Source organism: Lemur catta, chromosome 1 (assembly GCF_020740605.2).
Source record: "Lemur catta isolate mLemCat1 chromosome 1, mLemCat1.pri, whole genome shotgun sequence".
NCBI lineage: Eukaryota > Metazoa > Chordata > Mammalia > Primates > Lemuridae > Lemur > Lemur catta.
This window is the reverse complement of record NC_059128.1, coordinates 285,749,775-285,767,733: the sequence shown is the minus strand read 5'-3', so window position 1 is coordinate 285,767,733 and position 17,959 is coordinate 285,749,775.

Sequence of the window (17,959 nt, the reverse complement as noted above, 5' to 3'; positions counted from 1 at the left end):
TAAAATATGTGCTGTTTTATGTAAATTATACCTCAGTAAAATTGATTATTAAAGTTAAAAAAAGGCGCCACTGTGAGGTACGAGAGAGGGCGGCCTCCTCCCGTGGCAGCAGAGCTGCGGAGAAACCCGGTACAGGACGTGGCTGCTGCGCTCGGCAAGCACCTCAGTCGGTCGGGCCAGGGCCACCGTGACAAAGGACCCCCCCACCCCCCACCCCGCTGTGCGGCCCAGACATTCATTTTCTCACAGCTCTGGGGGCTGGAAGTCCAAGATCAAGGTGCCGGCAGGGTTGAGGAGGCTACTTGTGGCTGCATCTTCACAGGGCAGAGAGAGACAGAGACAAAGAGACAGAGAGACAAAGAGACAGAGAGAGACAGACAGAGGGAGCATGGCCTGTTCTCTCTTCCTCTTCCCACAAGGCCTCCGTCCTACTGGATCTGGGCCCCACCCTCTCCTGCCTTACTCCCCTCCTGTTTCCAGCCACGTTAAGTGAGGCCCAACCTCCGACCTGGGCGGGGGGCTGGGGGGTGGGGGGGCAGCTGCGCCCACAGCGCAGGGGTGTGAAGTGAGGCCACCCCAACATGACAGGGGTGGTGCCAGGTCTTTGGAAGGGAAGGGCCGGCATTTTCTTTTGGAAAAAGATGCTGAGAAAGGCCTGGAAGCTTCTCGCCCTGGGCCCTGTCTCGGTGGCTCCCACCCGGGGTCCGGCGCAGACGCCCCATGCCCGGGGCGACCTCCGAGGCCCGGCCCAGCCTGCCAGGCAGCGGTGCCCGCACCCCTGGTCTCGCGAGGCTGTGGCACCTGCGGGTCACGGGGCGGCCGAGACCCGAGTTTGTGCAAGTTGCGTCTGCCAGAATTCACTGTGTCAGAAACTGAAACAAATCTAAAAATGTTTACTGATCCATTTCAAATGAACGAGGGTTTATCTGTTACATGTTAACATAATGTTTTAATGACAAAATTTAAATTTTATTTTCCAACATAAAAACCTGTGAGAAGAGTGGCCTGTTCTACGTTTTTACCAATCTCTCTCACGTCCGGCCTCACGGGGGGAGCCTGACACTGGGCCGCGCTGTGGCTGGGCTGGACCCTCAGCGTTACCTGCCTGCTCCCTGGGACAACGTGGGGTCCCCAGTGGTGCCACGGGCTGCCAGGGTGTGGCCACTGCTCCTGACCTCACGTGTCCCCCGGCCATCTCGGAGGGCCCGGGCGGGGAGAGCTGCCTGAGAGCCTGTCGGATGGCCAGGTCCCTGCTGCCACGGCCGTGCTCTGAGGACTCCCCAGTGCACCCCCCACTGGTCCCTGCTGCCACGGCCGTGCTCTGAGGACTCCCCAGTGCACCCCCCACTGGACCGGGAGGACGGTGCTCGATGGTGGGGTCGGGATGACAGGACGCCCTCTGCTCAGCGGCCACGTGGCAGCATCCAGAGCCGCAGGAGCCTCTTTCCCAGGTCAGACGCCGGCAGACCCTGGCGGTTAGTGGGGGGATCAGCGCTGGGCCGAGGTGGTGAACCTGGGGGGTGTGCGGCAGGGACGGCTCCTGGCCAGGGGCAAGGCCAGCCCAGGAGGGTCCCCCTGCCGGCCTGTCCCCATCTGGTGTGGGACTTGTGGCTCGCTGGGGCCCCCACCGTCCCCTGCTTTTGAAAAATAAGCATAGTCGTCCATCTCACCCCCCAAAACTTCTTCCCGACAAGCAAACGCCCCTCCCCCGGGGCAGGCCGGCCCCAGGCTCGCATCTTGGACTGAGCTTGTCTCTGGCTGGAGACATCCGTGTGCTTGGAAACAAGGGTGGAACAACACGAGTGAATGACAGGCCTGCAGGACGGGTAGAAAGATAAACGAGGACGTCCGTCCCCGTCACGGGGAGCGGCCACAGGCCACCGTGCAAAGAGCACAGTGGACGAACCGTTCTTAAAGGAGAACAAACCGTGAAACTGGCCTTTGTGTTTCTGTTCCGTGTTTCTCCCCAAACCCCCAATAAACAGCTGCCAAATGCGCCAGGTCACGGGGAGGCGAAGTCGGGCTCCGGCCGCCCCTTCCGGGGCCTCGCCTGACCGTCGGGTTTGCTGGGGACGTTTCCTCTCTCGCATTTTCTGCAGATCTGGGTCCGTGGTGTCCGTTATGCAAGACTTTTCCCATTTTTGGCCAAGGAAGTCACTCCAGGGGTTTGGAAAGGAGCTTTGCACAGACGTGGCTGGCTGGGCCGGGCGGGAGGCCCTGGGGGCAGAGACAGCGCACTGGGCCAGCGACGCCTGTGCCTGGGAATCTGCCGTGGGAGCGGGAAGCCTTTCCGGAAGGCCCAGTCAGCTTCTCCCATGGCCGTTTCCCGAGCGGTGCCAGGCGAGGAGGCCGCAGCTGCCCCCGCGCAGGGACCGTCCCTGGCGCTGAGCCGTCGGGGGAGGGGGCGGGGAGTCCCTTCCACGGAACCTGTCGGCAAAGCTGTGGGCGGTGGCGGCCGGGGCCAGGAGTCATAGCAGGTCGGACGAGGACGCTAGGAACCTGGAGGAGACTTTACAAATCAGCTTCAGAGACGTATAGTTTCCATGCAAGAAAATGCATGCGTTTTAGGTATCCAGTTTGACGGACTTGGGAAAATGCATGCAACCCTGTGACCATCAGCACAGTCAAGACGGAGAACACATCTGGGACCCCAGAAAGGTCCTCCTACCCTTTTCCAATAAACTGCCCCACCCCGTGCGGTCACTGACGTGCACTTTGCAATGACAGGGAAGAGTTCCATGCTGAGCTCCCGCATCCCGCCTTCGAGACCGTCCCAGCGCCGGGTCCTCTGTGCCGCTGCATGGGGCTCGTCCCTTCGCTCACCTGCTGGTGGGCGGGTCCCGTCGTGAGCCGGGCGATTCCAGCGTGGGGTCACCTGTGGCAAAAGCTGCTGTGAGCTTACGCTTGAGCCTCCGTGGGACGTCTGTCCCTCTCGCGTGGTGACACGCAGCACTGACGGCCAGGCCCTGCGTCGAGGGCAGGTTTCCCTCCCTCAGGATCCCCAGTTTCCCGCGAGGTCGCCCACTCTGCCCCCCACGGCCCGCACGGTGGGGTCTGCTCGCAGCCCCACTCCCGCCACGCCCATTCTTCTTTGCGAAGTGTCTATTCTAGTTGTTTCCTCCCCTTTCCTTTTTTTTTTTTTTTTTTAACTTTGAAATAATTTTAGATCCCACAGAGAAGTTGCGAAGGAAGTACGGAGTCCCACGCACCCGTCACCCAGTTTCACAGTAATAAACTACACGGCATTGTCAAAGTCAAAACAGATCACAACCAAGAAACCGACAGTGGTACCAAACTGTCAGCTAAACTGCAGGTCTTGTTCGGATTTTGTCAGGTTTTTACATGCGTTTTCTGTGCACAGTTCACAAGGTTGAAGATTGGCATGACCATGGCCACGATCAGGACACGTGACTCATTCGCCGTGTTGTAGTCACGCTCTGCCCCAAACCCTGACCCCTGGCAGCCTCTTATCTGCTCTCTGTCTCTGCGATTTCATTTCAAGAATATCATGTAAACGCAGCCATATAGCAGGTAGGCTTCTGAGGCCGACTTTTTTTATTCAGCCCATCAGCCTGAATGAAGCCTGCCGTCTACTCCCCAAATTAGCAAAGTTTCAGTTTTTGTTGTAGCAGCATCCGACTTCCAGCCACCAGAATCTCAACAGCAGCTTTGCAGTCATGCCCTTGGCTCCGTCTTTACCCGGGACTGCATTTCGCCCCCAAGCCCTGGGTTTGATCTTCGCCCTGAGCCCCTTTCTTGCTGTGAGAGCTCTCAGCTGCCTGACATTGTGCCCAGCCCTCTGTGTCTTCTCTGACCTCTATGAAAACAGCAGTTCGTTCCTTTAGCTCATATTTCTATAGTCAATTGTTTTTCTCACACCCCAACTCTTGAATAAAACCTTAGCTAGGTAAAAAATAGGCCGCTGGTTAGAACTATTCATTATTTTCCTGATTCTGGCCATCCTGAGCGAAGTCTGCTGTTGGTCTAACTGTTCCTTTGTAGGCATTTCGTTTTTATCTGAGGTTCTGTAGTTAAATTCTGATGTGTGAGGAGGACACTATTGTCTCTGCTTAAAGGTGGACCCTGCTTTGTGTCAGAGGCAAGGGAGGGAGGAGTTCCTGGAGACCAAGGAGAGCCAGGCTCTGGACTCCTTGTTAGGTGCTCTTCTGTGTCCCTGCCCTTCTTCCCCGAGTGCGGTCCCTGGCTGCCGGGGCTGGTGTGCAGGGAGAGCAGCCAGGGACCTTTCATGGTCACGCTCTTTCTCCCTAGTTGGCTGTGTGTCCACGGAAGGCGAGGATTCCGCCCCCTTCTTTCTTTATCCTTGTTCGCGATGCAGTGTCAGGGAAAATGGCATGTTTGTTTGAGGGAGAACAGACTTTGGAGCCGGGCAGGTCTGAATTTGAATCCAAATTGTCGCTGATAGTTGTGTGGTCTTGAACAAACTACCCAACGTCCCTGAGTCTCGCTGTGCTTATTCGTAAAATGAAGATGTCACCATCTCCCTCACAGGGCATGTCAGGTGTTGGGCACTGAGCTTGGTGCAAGCTCGCTGGACAGGTGGTTGAGGCGGGTGGTGTGGGCGCCAACAGCTGACCCAGAGCCAGGCAGACTCCACGCGGCCCAGAGTGAGGGGACAGACTTGCTTCCCCACGAGCACTTTCAGCCCCTGCGCATCCCCGGCTGGGAGACGTTCAGGCCTCTCCTTGCTGTTCCAGCTGACTCCTCTGTTTTTCTGGAGTGAGTGAGATTTATGGAAGGAAGAAAGCCAGATTTCAGTCCTTGGCTTACTTTATGATTTCATTCCAGAGCATCCCAGTAATGTTCCCCAGAAATCCGCGAGCAAGTGCTGGAGAAGGAGGGCGAGGTTTTATTATTTGCTGTGCTGTTGCTGGAGGGCAGCTGGGCTCCCCCGGCGCTGGGTGCACGGGGTCTCCAAACAGACCTTGTTCCCTGCTGTGAATAACACGCATTTGCTTTGTTACTGCTTAAGAGCGGGGTGCTACAAAAGCAGATTTAAAAAACATTTTGAACTTATTTCCATCAGGGCAAAGCATGTACGTGGAAGGGCTCTGAAAAGGCAATTAATTAATTCACCTAAAAAGCAATAACTTAGCACTTTTGACGTGTGGGTTTCAGGTGCCCGCTGACCTAGTTGTTTCCCGGGTGTGTAACGCTGGTGCCGTGGCCCAGCCGAGCTCAGCGCCAACGGAGTGAGGACATCACGTGGCTCAGAGCAAAGGAAGAGACCAAATCTGTTCCTATGAAGATCCTGGCAGGCCAAACGGTCTTCTGTCCAGCAGATTTCCCTTAAATTAAAGCTGTTTATAAGACATGTCAGATCCTCAGCTGTGTTTTGACAATGTTCCCTTAGCTCCGCCATAACCTGACCGGGGTCACATCTGGCCTGGAGGCCACATGCCAAGCACGACATACTTAGGGCCGAATTTGCAAGTATACAGCAGGAGGCGAAAACACAAACTAGAATTTGTGGAAAATACTTTATCTAAAGAGGCAAGGAAATTATTGATCACAAACCTGTGCATTGCACGGCACCGTGATTGGTCCGTGTGTGCCCGTTCCTGGTGCCCTCCCTGGCGCCTGGTGCTGTCGGCCCGTTCAGTGTTAGCCTGGTAGTTGGTGGGAAGTGGTATCTGCTGGGGGTGTAGCTGGCGTGTCTCGGATGACTGTTGACTCGTGTGATTATCGGATATCTTTGTACTTGTACATCTTCTTTTGAGAAATGGCTCCTTAAGTCTTTTTTAATAGTTTTTAAAGAACTATTAGGGGGGCACAAATGTTTTGGTTACATGGATTGCTTTTGTACTGCCTGAGTCAAAGTTATAAATAAGTGTGCCCCCCACCCCAATAGTGAACACTGAACCCATGAGGTTTGATTTCACCCATCCCCTCCCCCCGCCAACCTGCATGATTCCTATTGAGTTTTACTTCCGTCCGTGCACATGAGTGCTGATCGGTGGGTTCCAATTTGGTATTGAGTACATGTGGTGTTTGTTTTTCCATTCCTGAGATACTTCACTTAGGAGGATGGTCTCCAGTTCCATTCAGATTGTTGCAAAAGGTATTAATTCATTTTCTTTGTGGCTGAGTAATACTCCATGGTATACATATACCACATTTTATTAATCTACTCATGAGTTGATGGGCACATGGGTTGATTCCACATCTTTGCAACTGTGAATTGTGCTGCAATAAACATTCTAGTGCAGATATCTTTTTGATAAAATGACTTCTTTTTTCCTTTGGATAAATACTCAGTAGTGGAATTGCTGGGTCAAAGGGTAGGTCTATTTTTAGTTCTTTGAGGTATCTCCATACTACTTTCCGTAGAGGTTGAACTAGTTTGCAGTCCCACCAACAGCGTGTAAGTGTACTTTCTCTCTGCATCCACACCAGGATCTATTGTTTTGGGACTTTTTGATAAAAGCTGTTCTCACCGGGGTAAGGTGATATCTCCTTGTGATTTTAATGTGCATTTCTCTGATGATTAGTGATGTTGAGTGTTTTTTTCATATGTTTATTGGCCATTAGTCTATCTTATTTTGAATCAAGCTTCTTTTCTGAGACAAAGTTTCACTCTGTTGCCTGGGCTAGAGTGCTGTGGCGTCAGCCTAGCTCACAGCAACCTCCAACCCCTGGGCTCAAGCGATCCTCCTGCCTCAGCCTCCCGAGTAGCTGGGACTATAGACATGCACCACCATGCCTGGCTAATTTTTCTATTTTTAGTAGAGACGGGGGCTTGGTCTCGAACTCCTGACCTCAAGCGATCCTCCCTTCTCGGCCTCCCAGAGTGCTAGGATTATAGGTGTGAGCCACCGCGCCCGGCCTAGTCTATCTTCCTTTGAAAAACTTCTGTTCAAGTGTTTTGCCCACTTTTTTAATGGGGTTGTTTGATTTTTTGTTTTTGATTTGCTTGAGTTCTTTGTAGACTCTGGTTATTAGACCTTTATCAGATGTGTAGATTGTGAATATTTTCCCCCATTCTGTAGGCTGTCTGTTCTGTCCATTGTTTCCTTGGCTGTGCAGAAGCTTTTTAATGTAATCAAATCCCATTTATTTATTTTTGTTGTTGCTGTGATTACCCTTGGCGTCTACTTCATAAATGCTTTGCCTAGAAGACTGAAACAGGCTCTGCACCTCTCAGCTCTCACAAAAATCAACTCACGGAGGATGACAGACTTAAACTTTAGGTATGAAACTGTAAGAATTCTAGAAGAAAATGTTGGAAAAACTCTTACAGACATTGGCCCAGGCAAGGTTTTATGTTTTAATTTAAAAAAGCTTTTATCTGAAAATATCTATTTCACCTGCCTTTTTGAAGGATAATTTTGCTGGTTACAGGATTCTCGGTCAAAGATTTTTATCCGTCTCAGAACTCTCAACGCTTTGCCCGCTGCCTTCTGTGACTCAGTGTTTCCAGTGAGAAACAAGCCCTCCTTTAAAATCCTCGTTCTCTCTGGGCAAGATATGTTTTTTCTCTGACTGCTTTTAAGGTTTTCAGCAGTTTGATCATGACACAGCTGGGTGTGGTTTTCTTTATATTTGTGCTGTTTCAGCTTCATTCACTTCTCGGGTACTTGGGCTCATAATTTTTCATCAGACTGAAATATTTTTGGCCATCAATTCTTCAAATATTTTTTCTCCCATTGTTTATTCTCTCTCTCCTCTTAGTCTTGGACTCTAAATGCTTATATTTCCGACTACTTGAGATAAATCCCCCATTTCACAGATGTTCTGTTCATATTTTTAAAATTTCTTTCCTCGTGTCCAGTTCAGATCATTTCCATCGACCTTTCTTCAAGTTCACCGACACAGCCTCGCACGCTGTCCAGTTTAAGCCCATCCATCGATACTTTTTCTATCCCATGCTGTTTCCTTCAGTTCTTTCTTTCAGTGTTCCCATTCGTCTTTTGAAACACACCATCTGTTCACCTCTGTTTGAAATAATCGTTTTAGTCTTTTCTTATCCCAATAACTGGATCATCTCATGATCTCCTTCTAAAGATTGTATTTTCTCTAAATATGGGCTATATTTTTCTGCTTATTTGCACGATTCATACATTTTTGTTGTATTTATGCACACTGTATATACATGAATAAAAAGGCTGAAGTGTACTTGTTTGGTTTCGGTTGTTTCTTGGAGACTGCAACCCTTTTCCTCTGAGCACAGTACGGTGAGGCACCGATCACTCAGGCTTCTCCTGTTATCTTGTTGAGACAAACAAGCTGCAGCTTTAATCAGATTGATTGACCTGCAATTAGCACAAGTTCAAATTCCTGAGACACAGGTTTGTAGATCTGGGCTGGGAGGGGGTTGGGGGGCTGCGGCTGCAGCAGTGCTGTGGAACCCATCCCCGCGGGGGGCGCAGGGCTGCACAGTTTCCCTGCTGCACCCCCCACCCCGCTGCCATGTTTGGGGCAAAACCTGGACCGGGCAGGGAGTTGCCCGAGTCCGTCCCCCCAGCCCATGCTGCCCCTCAGTTCGCCTGAAGCCCTGGTCCCGTGACGTCTCTTCCCCCAGGGCCAGCGCCTGCAGACTGCGGCGTGAACACCCGGCCACGTGTCCCCTGCACCCGCGCTGGCTGCCTCTCCGCGGCTCAGTGCTCAAGGCTCCTTCGTCCTCTTCTCTCCGGGTGTTTCAGCAAAGCACAGTTTTATTTTGTCTGAATTGTTCTCGCTGTTCCCACGGGAACAGAGCCCTGCTGGTCTCCATCTCCCGGACTCGGCGGTTGGCGGCTGGCGTGTTCCAGTCTGTCGTCTGCACGGACGCCTTCCCCGTAAACAGACGGGTTTGCCTTAGAATTTGGAGCTTTAAACACTTTTACTCTGATGTTCAAACAGAAGTGATGCTTTTTCATTATATGGAACTTGGGGAAGTACTAAAAAGCACGATAAATAAATAAAAATAGAATGTTAGCCATTGTTGACGTCTCTTCCTTTTTTATCGAAGAATCATTTACGTGCAGCAAAATGCCCAAGTCTTAAGCGTTCAGCTCGGTGAGTCCCACGCACGCGTGCTCTGTGTGGGCCGTGGCACCCAGCGTGGGCTCCCCCGTGGGCTCCCCCATGCCCGGCCTCCGTCTCAAAGACCCTCTGTGAGGCGCGTCCACACTGTGGTGTCTCTTTTGTTTATTTTTTACTGCTGTGTAATATTCCACTGATGAATTCCAGTAATACCTCTGTTAGAGCCGGTACCCTCTGCCCCGGGAACAGAAAGAGTCACTGAGGCTGCAAAAGGCAAAGGAGTTTATTTACTAGCTCGAGCTAGGGTCCAAGCCCCGAGCACCAACGCAGTGGTCTCTTTCATGGGCAGGGACCCCACACAGCGGGGGTGCATGTCTTTTATACTCTTTCCTGGAGCCCGTTGCAGATAAGAGATTCCCCTCCCCAGGGCTCCAGGAACATACGCATACTCCCTGCGCAAGCTGTTCATGTGCTGATGACGCCTTGGCCTTGGTCTTTTTTTATCAGGAAGTTTCTTGCAGTTGTTTTTTTTTACATTGGAACATGTTTTTAGCTCTTATCGTAACCAAGCATTAAGCAAGCAAGCCTTGTTTACAGAAGCGAAATTTGGCTGTTAGCTAAAAGCAAAAACAAGTCACCATCATATAAGCTAAAATATTGTTTTAGTTCTGCCCTACACCTCGACTTACTTATCCATTATCCCGCTGACAGACAATATCCTCTCCTCTCTCATCTCCACTTGCATAATTTCCATCGGCCTTTCTTCAAGTTCACGGATCCCTCCGCATCACCCAGTGTAAGGCCACCATTGATTTGTTTCCTTTCACCTGCTCTACCTTGTCTACTTCTTTCTGTTCATGTCCCCACTCACCGTTGACGATGACTGAGCTGCTTCACGTGGTCGGCTTGTCATGAACAAAGCCGCCACGAAGGCCTTTGCTGGGCACTTCGCTGGTTTTTCTAGTTTTACTGAGGGTGGAAGTTTCCACCCTGGGGGGGTGCACAAGAAGCTCTAACAGAATCTGCCAGTTTTCCCAGGGGCTGGGCCATTTCCACACGCTTAACACACTCCAGCAGTGTCAGCGTCCCCACCCTGTCACCTCCTCACGCCTGGCACTATCCCCTCTTTAGGGTCCTGCGGCCTGTTGGGAGTGTCGTGTGGCCCCACAGCCTCAGCCCCTTCCCAGCGCTCCCGTCTTCGCGACGGCTGTGCCCAGTTCTCCAGTGTGGCTGGGCTGGAACCCGTTTGGCCATTTCCCAGTTGACGGGTATTAGCTTCAGTTCTAGTTTTAACCCTTAAAAATACCGTTTCGTTGCACACGCTTGACCCACACCTTTGAGTCCACGCGCAGGTGTTAGCATTTCCGGGTACAGGTCTCCGGGCTCCTGCCCTGCAGTGGGGCCCCGGGGAGCGAGTGGGTCCTGCGAGCCCCTCACAGCCTGTCCCCTGTGCAGCACTGCGGGGGGTGGTCCCTGTGTGCTGTGTGGGGTCCCCGTGTGGCTCTGGGGTCCCTGTGTGGGTGTGGGGTCCCTGGGGTCACCGTCCCATGCGGGGTCCCCGAGTGTGAGGCCCGCGGCACCCTGCCAGACAGACATTGACTCAGGCCCAGATGCTGGGGAGGGGACCCTTGGGGACGCTGCTGAGCTCAGCCTCAGGCCTCCCCTGGGCAAGAGCTACGGCAAGAGCTAAACCCACAGCAGCAGCAAGAACTTTGCGCCCAGGGCTGGGCTCTGGTTTCCGTTACTGGTTTTTATGTATTTATCTGTTTTTTGGTTTGTGTGGAGATGGGGGTCTCGCCATTGCCCAGGCTGGTCTCGAGCTCCCGGCCTCAGGGGATCCCACCCTGCCCGGCTGCAGCTTGGGGACCCAAGGCTTGAGCCGCCCGAGCTGGCCTGTGCCCCCGCCCCAGGGCGAAAGCTGAGGTACTTTTCATTTCCTGGGAAGTTAGTTTGTCGGACGACTGTCAACGCTGCAAGCACTAATATTTCCAACCAAGTCCCCGGGGCCCGGGAGGAAGCCCCTCCCCCGCAGGAATGTAGCTGCGCAGCCAGGGCGGCCCCCCTCCCCCTCGTTTGCACGGAGTGTTTTGTTCAGTCTCTGTGGCTCCCACTCTGGCAGGGACGCAGGGACGCTGGCATCCCAGGGCTGAGCTGTGGCTTCTCTCCTGGGGGCCGCTGGCAGCCCACCCGTCGCCTGGTCCCTTCCCACCCAGTCGCCAGCCCCGAGGGTGGGAGCCACGTGGTCTGGGCTGGGCCTGGCACCAGGTGGTTAAAGCCCTTCCCAAGCCCCCGTCTGCCCCCGTCTCTGCGTGTGACGCCGAGAGCCTCTCCGAGCGCCTGGCCAGGCTGGGACCGAGGGTCGCCGGGAGGGGACGGCCGTCCACGGAGCCCAGTGCTTGGTGTCCCCGTGGCTGTCTCTGCGCCCCCAGGTAGTGGGATATGGCCTGACACATGCAGAGCCCATGGTGTGTCTGGAACGTCCTGGTCACTTGTCCCCTTGTCCCCTGACCTGGCCGGGCTCCGCCCCAGAGGACAGTGGCAGCGCCAGGGGCTGTGCCAGCCCCTGCGGCCACATTTGGGAGCCATGTGGGGAAGAGATCGCACGCAGGCCCCAGGGCAGCCTCGTTAGGCCACCTGGCAAAGGGCAAAAATGCAGAAACAAGACAGAAGCCACGGATGGGCCGTCCCCATCTGACCCAGGACCGCTATCCGCGAGGGGCGCGGTGGTGGCGGCTGCCGCGTGAGGCAGCTTCACCCTCGTCGCTCCGTCTCTCGGCCGTGGCGTAGGCGCTTTGACCCGGGTGACGGTTTTATTTTAACACTTAGACACGCCCCGCCACACTCACCACGGCCCGGCAGTGGTCCGGTGCTTCGCAAAGGCCACCTGCCCTGGGTGGCACTGCCCTGCGCCCACAACAGATGAGCAAGGAGGCCCTGACAGCGGAGGGAGAGAGGTCGGCACCAAGCCTGCGCCCTTGACCCCGGCGCCAAGCCGCCCTGCCCGGCACAGCGGTCACGGACGGAAGCCTGGAAGCTGACAGGCTCAGGTCCCGCTTTCCCTTCAGACCCCGACACAGCGGCCCTGACCCCAGCGCTCCCAGGGAGTCGCTCATCCGCAGGGACGCCACTCTCCTGCCCCCGGCCCAGCACTGGGGACTGCGTGCTGCGGCCAGGCCCTAGAGCCCACCTGGAAATGGACTCGCGGAGACGTGACTTTGCCTGCTGAGCTGACCATCACTGGCCACTTACTGAACACCTACTCCGTGCCCAGAGCTGTGCGGCAGATGGTTCAGAGATGCCCGGGAGTGCAGTGGGCGGGGGATGCCAGAGCCCCCCGGTTCCGCCCACGGGAGAGGCCTGAAGGAGGCGGTCGCGGCCCCGGGAGAGGAGGAGGATTTCTCACTTCACTTCCTCCGGCCCCCACCGAAGCGTGGCGCCATGTCGTGGTCGTCACTGAAAGACTGTGCAGTGCAGTGGCTTGTCACCAGCCAGAAGGGCTGTGGCCAGGGGGGAGAAAAGGAGAAGACAAGACCTTCTGAGGGCCGGGCATGGCGGCTCACACCTGTGGTCCCAGCACTCGGGAGGCCGAGGGGGGAGGTCGCTGGAGCCCAGGAGTTTGAGGCTGCAGTGAGCCGTGAGGATGCCACGGCACCCCAGCCTGGGCGGCAGAGCGAGGCTCTGTCTCAAAACAAAACAAGGACCTGAGGGAACAGGCCGGAGGAGCTGGTGGCTAAAAGCCCCAGGGGACTCATGCAGTGGCTTCAGCTGTCCACTGTGAGCTGTTTGTGTGTTTTGTTGTTTTGTAGAGACGGGGTCTCACTATGTTGCCCAGGCTGGTCTTGAGCTCCTGGCCTCAAGTGATCCTTCCGCCTCGGCCTCCCAAAGTGCTGGGATCACAGGCTGAGCCACCGCGCCCGAGGTGAGCTTTTATTCTCCTCTGATTTGAGAGAAAGATGTGAAAGGCGCCAACTGCAGGGAAGAGGTGGAACCGGCACGGAGCAAAGAGACTGTGGGACGTGGGGTGACAGCTGGGGCCTGAGGCCCCTGCCCCAGCCGGACGTGCTCTGGCAGGGCAGAGCGGTCCTTGCACTGGACGTTGAACAAAAGCCGGAGCCAGGCCACCCCACGCAGGGCACACAGCCTGGCGTGACCCTGCCCTTGGGCACGGCCAGTCCCCCAGAGGGTCCCGGAGGCGGCAGGGAGAGCCCTGAACGGTGTCGGAACAAGGAAAAGTTCTGGCAGGAACTGACGGAGGCGAATCCAAGAAAACCAGCTGCGGCCTCTCTCGGGGCTGCTCAGCGGGACCCCAGGGCAAGAGAACAGCCGCGCGGCCGCCTCGGTTCTCCCAGGGCGGCTAATCTGCTCAGGAACTAGTTGGGAAAGGCCGCAGGAATCGAGTGTGGAGAGCCTGTTCTGGAAGAGAAAGTACCAAACGGGGAGAAGTCCCACGAGCACTTTGAGACACGTCAGCAGCTGGAAAGTTCTCTGAAGACATGGCGGTGACATGACAGTCAGTGACAGAGCGAGGTGGGAAAGGAAACCGACCGGCCAAGGAGGGGATGAGGAAACTGAGGCACCGAGAAGTCCGCAGTGTCCCAGGAGCGTCACGCCGCCATCGTCAGGACGAACCACAGCAGGGGATGAACTTGGACATGAAATTACTCTGGACGTGAGCACACGGGTTTTGTGAAACACACTCCTCGGCCAGGAGACGGAAGGAAAAGCTGAACATGAAACACCCGAGCACGGATTTCCCGGCACGGAAGGCGCGTCTCGGCCGCGCGGCAGTCGAGGAAGCAAACGGCGTAAACCCTGAGGGGACGCCAAGGCGCGCTGGGGACAGCAGTGAGTGCGCTGGGCGATGGCCCACGGGGGAGGCACAGGCAGTTTCTAGGTTGGAAAAATCAAGGACCATACGAAGAACTAAAACAAAAACGAGAACGAATTGTCACCAGGAAGCCAGAAAGCAGGTGAGGGAGGAGGGTGGACAGAAGGTCTGCTGAGTTTCCGCCCAGACGTCGCCCAAATGCCCCAGATCTGGGAAGAGAGTTGGGCTGTGTCGTGACCGGCACGAGCTCTGGGGGGGGTGCGGCACGACGGAGCCAGGACGCCCCGTGGGTTTGGTCCCTGTCCCCACACGCCTGCTCCCCTATGACCTTCCGCGTGATGTTTCCACGTGGCACAGCAGCCCTCGTCCTCCTGCCCCGGCTTCCTGCACAGACTGTGGGACCATGAGCCAAACAAGCCTCACCTGGCCACGAGCGACCCAGCGCCGGGTGTCCCTTCCTAGCAGCACAGACGGACTAAGACACCCGCTCACGGCACCGCCAAGCTGCCAGCTCCCCCAGTCGATCTACTGATTCAATCGAAATTCCGGCAGGATAATCTACAAAAACTGACAAGCTGATTTTAAAATTCGTATGTGAATGTGAAGGACCCAGAATAGTCAAAACGACTTTGAAAAAGAACAGCGTTGGAGAACTGATACCGCCTGTTGCCATGACTGGTTCAGCCACGGGAGCAGGGACGGTGCGGTGTTGGCGAGAGACAGGCAGACAGATCAACGCAACAGGTGGGTCCCCGTGTGCCTAGATCCACATCCATGTTTACAACCGCATTTTTACAAGGGAGCTGATGTACGTCAGTGAGGAAAAGACAGTCTTTTCAGCAAATGCTGTTGGAGCAATCGGAGATCCATGTGAGAAAAGATGAACTTTGAGCCAGGTCTCACAAGTACTGACTCAAAACAGGTCATGTAACACCTAACACTAGAAAACTTATAAAAGAATATATTGGGCTAGGCCAGGAGCTCTAGCATATGATACCAAAAGCATGATCCATGAAAAAAGTGAGATGTACTTCATCAAAATTAAAAACTTCTGCTTTTTGAAACATTAATGCATTGCTTTGAGAATGAAAACAAGACCCACAGACTGGGAAGAAAAAATTGAAATCATGCGTCTGGTAAAAGATGTTTTTCCAAAATGCATTAAAAAACCTCTCAAAATGCAAAAATAAGAAAACTAACAACATAAATTTTAAAAAGTGGGAAAATGATTTGAAGAGGCATTTAACCAAAGACAATGTATGGATAGCAAATAAGCACATGAAAAACCCTCAACAGTCGTTAGAGAAATGTGAACGGAAACCAAGATGGGTACTGTGACTCAGGAGGCTGAGGCGGGAGGACCACTGAGGCCAGGGGCTGGAGACCAGCCTGGGCAACATAGCAAGACCCTGTCTCTAAAAATTAAAAAAAACCTGGGCATGGTGGTGGTGCCTGTAGTCCCAGCTACTCGGGAGGCCGCGGCGGGAGGATTGCTTGAGCCCAGGAGTTCAAGGCTGCAGTGAGCTGTGACTGCACTGTTGCCTGGGTGACAACGCGAGTCCCTGTCTCTTAAAAAAAAAGAAAAAATTCACGATATCTACCATAAGACCAGCCATTCCACGCCGAGGTATTTACCCAATAAAGATGAAGGTGTGCGTCCACACAATGACCCGTGTTCGATGTTCGTGGCTGATGCGTGTTGGGCGTGTGGAGAAATGAGCGTGGCCACGCACTGTCAGTAGGACTCGATTTCTGCACCTTCTCGGGGTGGGGGCAGTTCCATAGCATCTGTCATTTGATTTTCCCAAGAGAAACTCGGTCCTCGGCGTGTGTGAGACCAGTTCTGCGGTTACCGCCTGCATTTGGAGCATTTGGGTTGCTCAGGATGTTCGGGAAACAATAGAACTGGACTGTTGGGAAATACACCCGAGACGTGTGAGCTGTGTGTGTGTTCGGGGTTCACTCTGCACACCCTGTGCCTTGGCCGAGCGGCATCGGGGAGTCTCTTCCAGACGCGGCTGTTGCTGGAAGCTCCGCTGCTGTTGCGTTTGCACGTTGCTCATCGCGAACACAACTCCGGAGCAGGCGCTGACCCGCTGCCGAGTGTGGCCGGCACCTTCTGCGGCTCTGAACACTCCAAAGTCGAGAGCAAGACCAGACCACGCACTACTGTCACCCCTGCTGTCTTACGGGAGCGTCACCAAATGCAGGGACACACACACGCGCAGCATTTGGAAAGGAAGAGATGAAACTGTCTCTAGTGCAGATTGTGGTTCCGGTGAAATCCAGGCAATCGACTGAGCAACCACTAGAACAACGGGAGACTCCACTAAAGTCAGGACAGACACAAACAGAGCGAAATCGGCATCCTCACAGAAACGAAGACCAGGTAGAGACAAAACAGAAATGGGAACACGCACAGCCGTGCGGAGGAAGCTGTAGCCTGAACGGCGCGAAGGTGGACCCTGGCCAGACAGCCGGGCACATTCCGGGACGGGAGACCCCCTGTCGTGAAGGTGTCGAGTCCCCGTAACTTAATCTATAACCAAAACACCACAGGGCCTGGACAGGGCTCTGCGGCCTCGGTTGGTGAACGGCACTGCGCGTTCCTCGGCTGGAACCGAAATGACACCCGCATGCTTCCAAAGTCACAGGTGGAAATGTTCCTTCCGTATCCTTAGCATAAAAAATGTGTTTAAAAGACCAAATATCGGTTGTCTTACACATGAATGTGGTTAATTTTTCTGTGTAGGGCAAAGGCGATCAGACTAGGGTTAGAAATGTCACCTCGAGCTGTCTGCGAATGTGCATTTAAGACGATGCGTCTTGGAGGAGCAAAGCGAAGGTGACAGACACATTCGCAAGACGCCCACACAGGAGCAGGGGAGCCCAGCACCCCAGTGGTGGGGAAGGGTGCACAGCAAAGCCGCAGGGCCGGGGCCGTTTGTCACTGGGGAAGACGAGGCTGACCACAGCAGAGCAGCCGTGACCTGCCGAGTGAGCAGCAGACATGTGTGCGCAGCGGCAGAACCAGCTCCACCGTGGTGGTCCCTGTGGTCTGCTAGGCCCTTGTATGTGGGGGAGGAGGGAGGGGTGGTCAGCCGCAGAGGATCAGAATGAGGGGCCCCGGAGGGGGTTGAGGGGCCCTGTGTGTCCCCAGCACTGGGCGGTCCGGCCGCGGGCAGCTTCCAGGACCGGTGGGTGGGGCTGGCGGGGCCTGGCCTGGGCCACAGTCACCGAGCCGCCTGCGTCCGACCCGGGCTGCTCCCTTCACAGGAGGACCTGCAGCCAGGGGCTCCCCAGGGTCCGGCCCCGCCTCTGCCATTCTCAGTGGGGACAAAGGGGCAGGCGTGCTGGACCCTCCAAAGGGTAAGTCGCCAGCGTCCTGCGCCGCCCACCGACCCTGTGCCTGGTGGAGGCCGGGGGTCTTGCTCAAACTGCGCCAAAGATGGGGCAGGAAGCCCACTCTGAGCACGGGTGCCGGGAGCCAGCGCTGCTTAGGGGAGGCCCTGGGAGGTCGGGAGGACAGCACGGTGCCACTCTGGCCGTTCCCGGCCCAACGGGAACAGGGACCGCTGACCACTCACAGTATGGGGGGGCGGGGACCCCTCACAGTATGGGGGGGCGGGGACCCCTCACGGTGCGGGCAGCTGGCTTTGTGCTCCTGTCCAGGGCTTCCTGTGGTGGCCTCAGACGTTGCTTTGGTGAACGGGGGCTGACGCCGGCCTGTGGGCTGAGCTTTCCTTCGCGGCTACCGTCTCTCAGCTGAGTCCCGGAGGATAAGGGGAATGCTCGGCATTTGCTTCCCTGGTGGGCGCGAGGGGTGAGAGGCTCTGAGCAGGTGTCCATCCACCTGCTGCTCCCGCCGCCCGGCCCAGTGAGAGACTGAAACTTCTGATTTCGCATCTTGCTTCGGGTGAGGGTCTTGCGAGTGTTGGTCAGGCGGCTGGGAGAGCGAGGGGCGGCGCGGGCCTGGTGGCACTGGTCGTCGGTGGGCCCACTCTGGACACTGGGGGCCCAGATCCAGGGCTGGGTCCCATCTGGGAGGAGGGGCTGTCGCAGGTGGCCTGGAAGATGAGCTGGTGCAGTGGGACCACCCGAGGTCATTCAGGGCGGGGAAGCCCAGGCCGAGGCGGGAGGTGCGTGGGG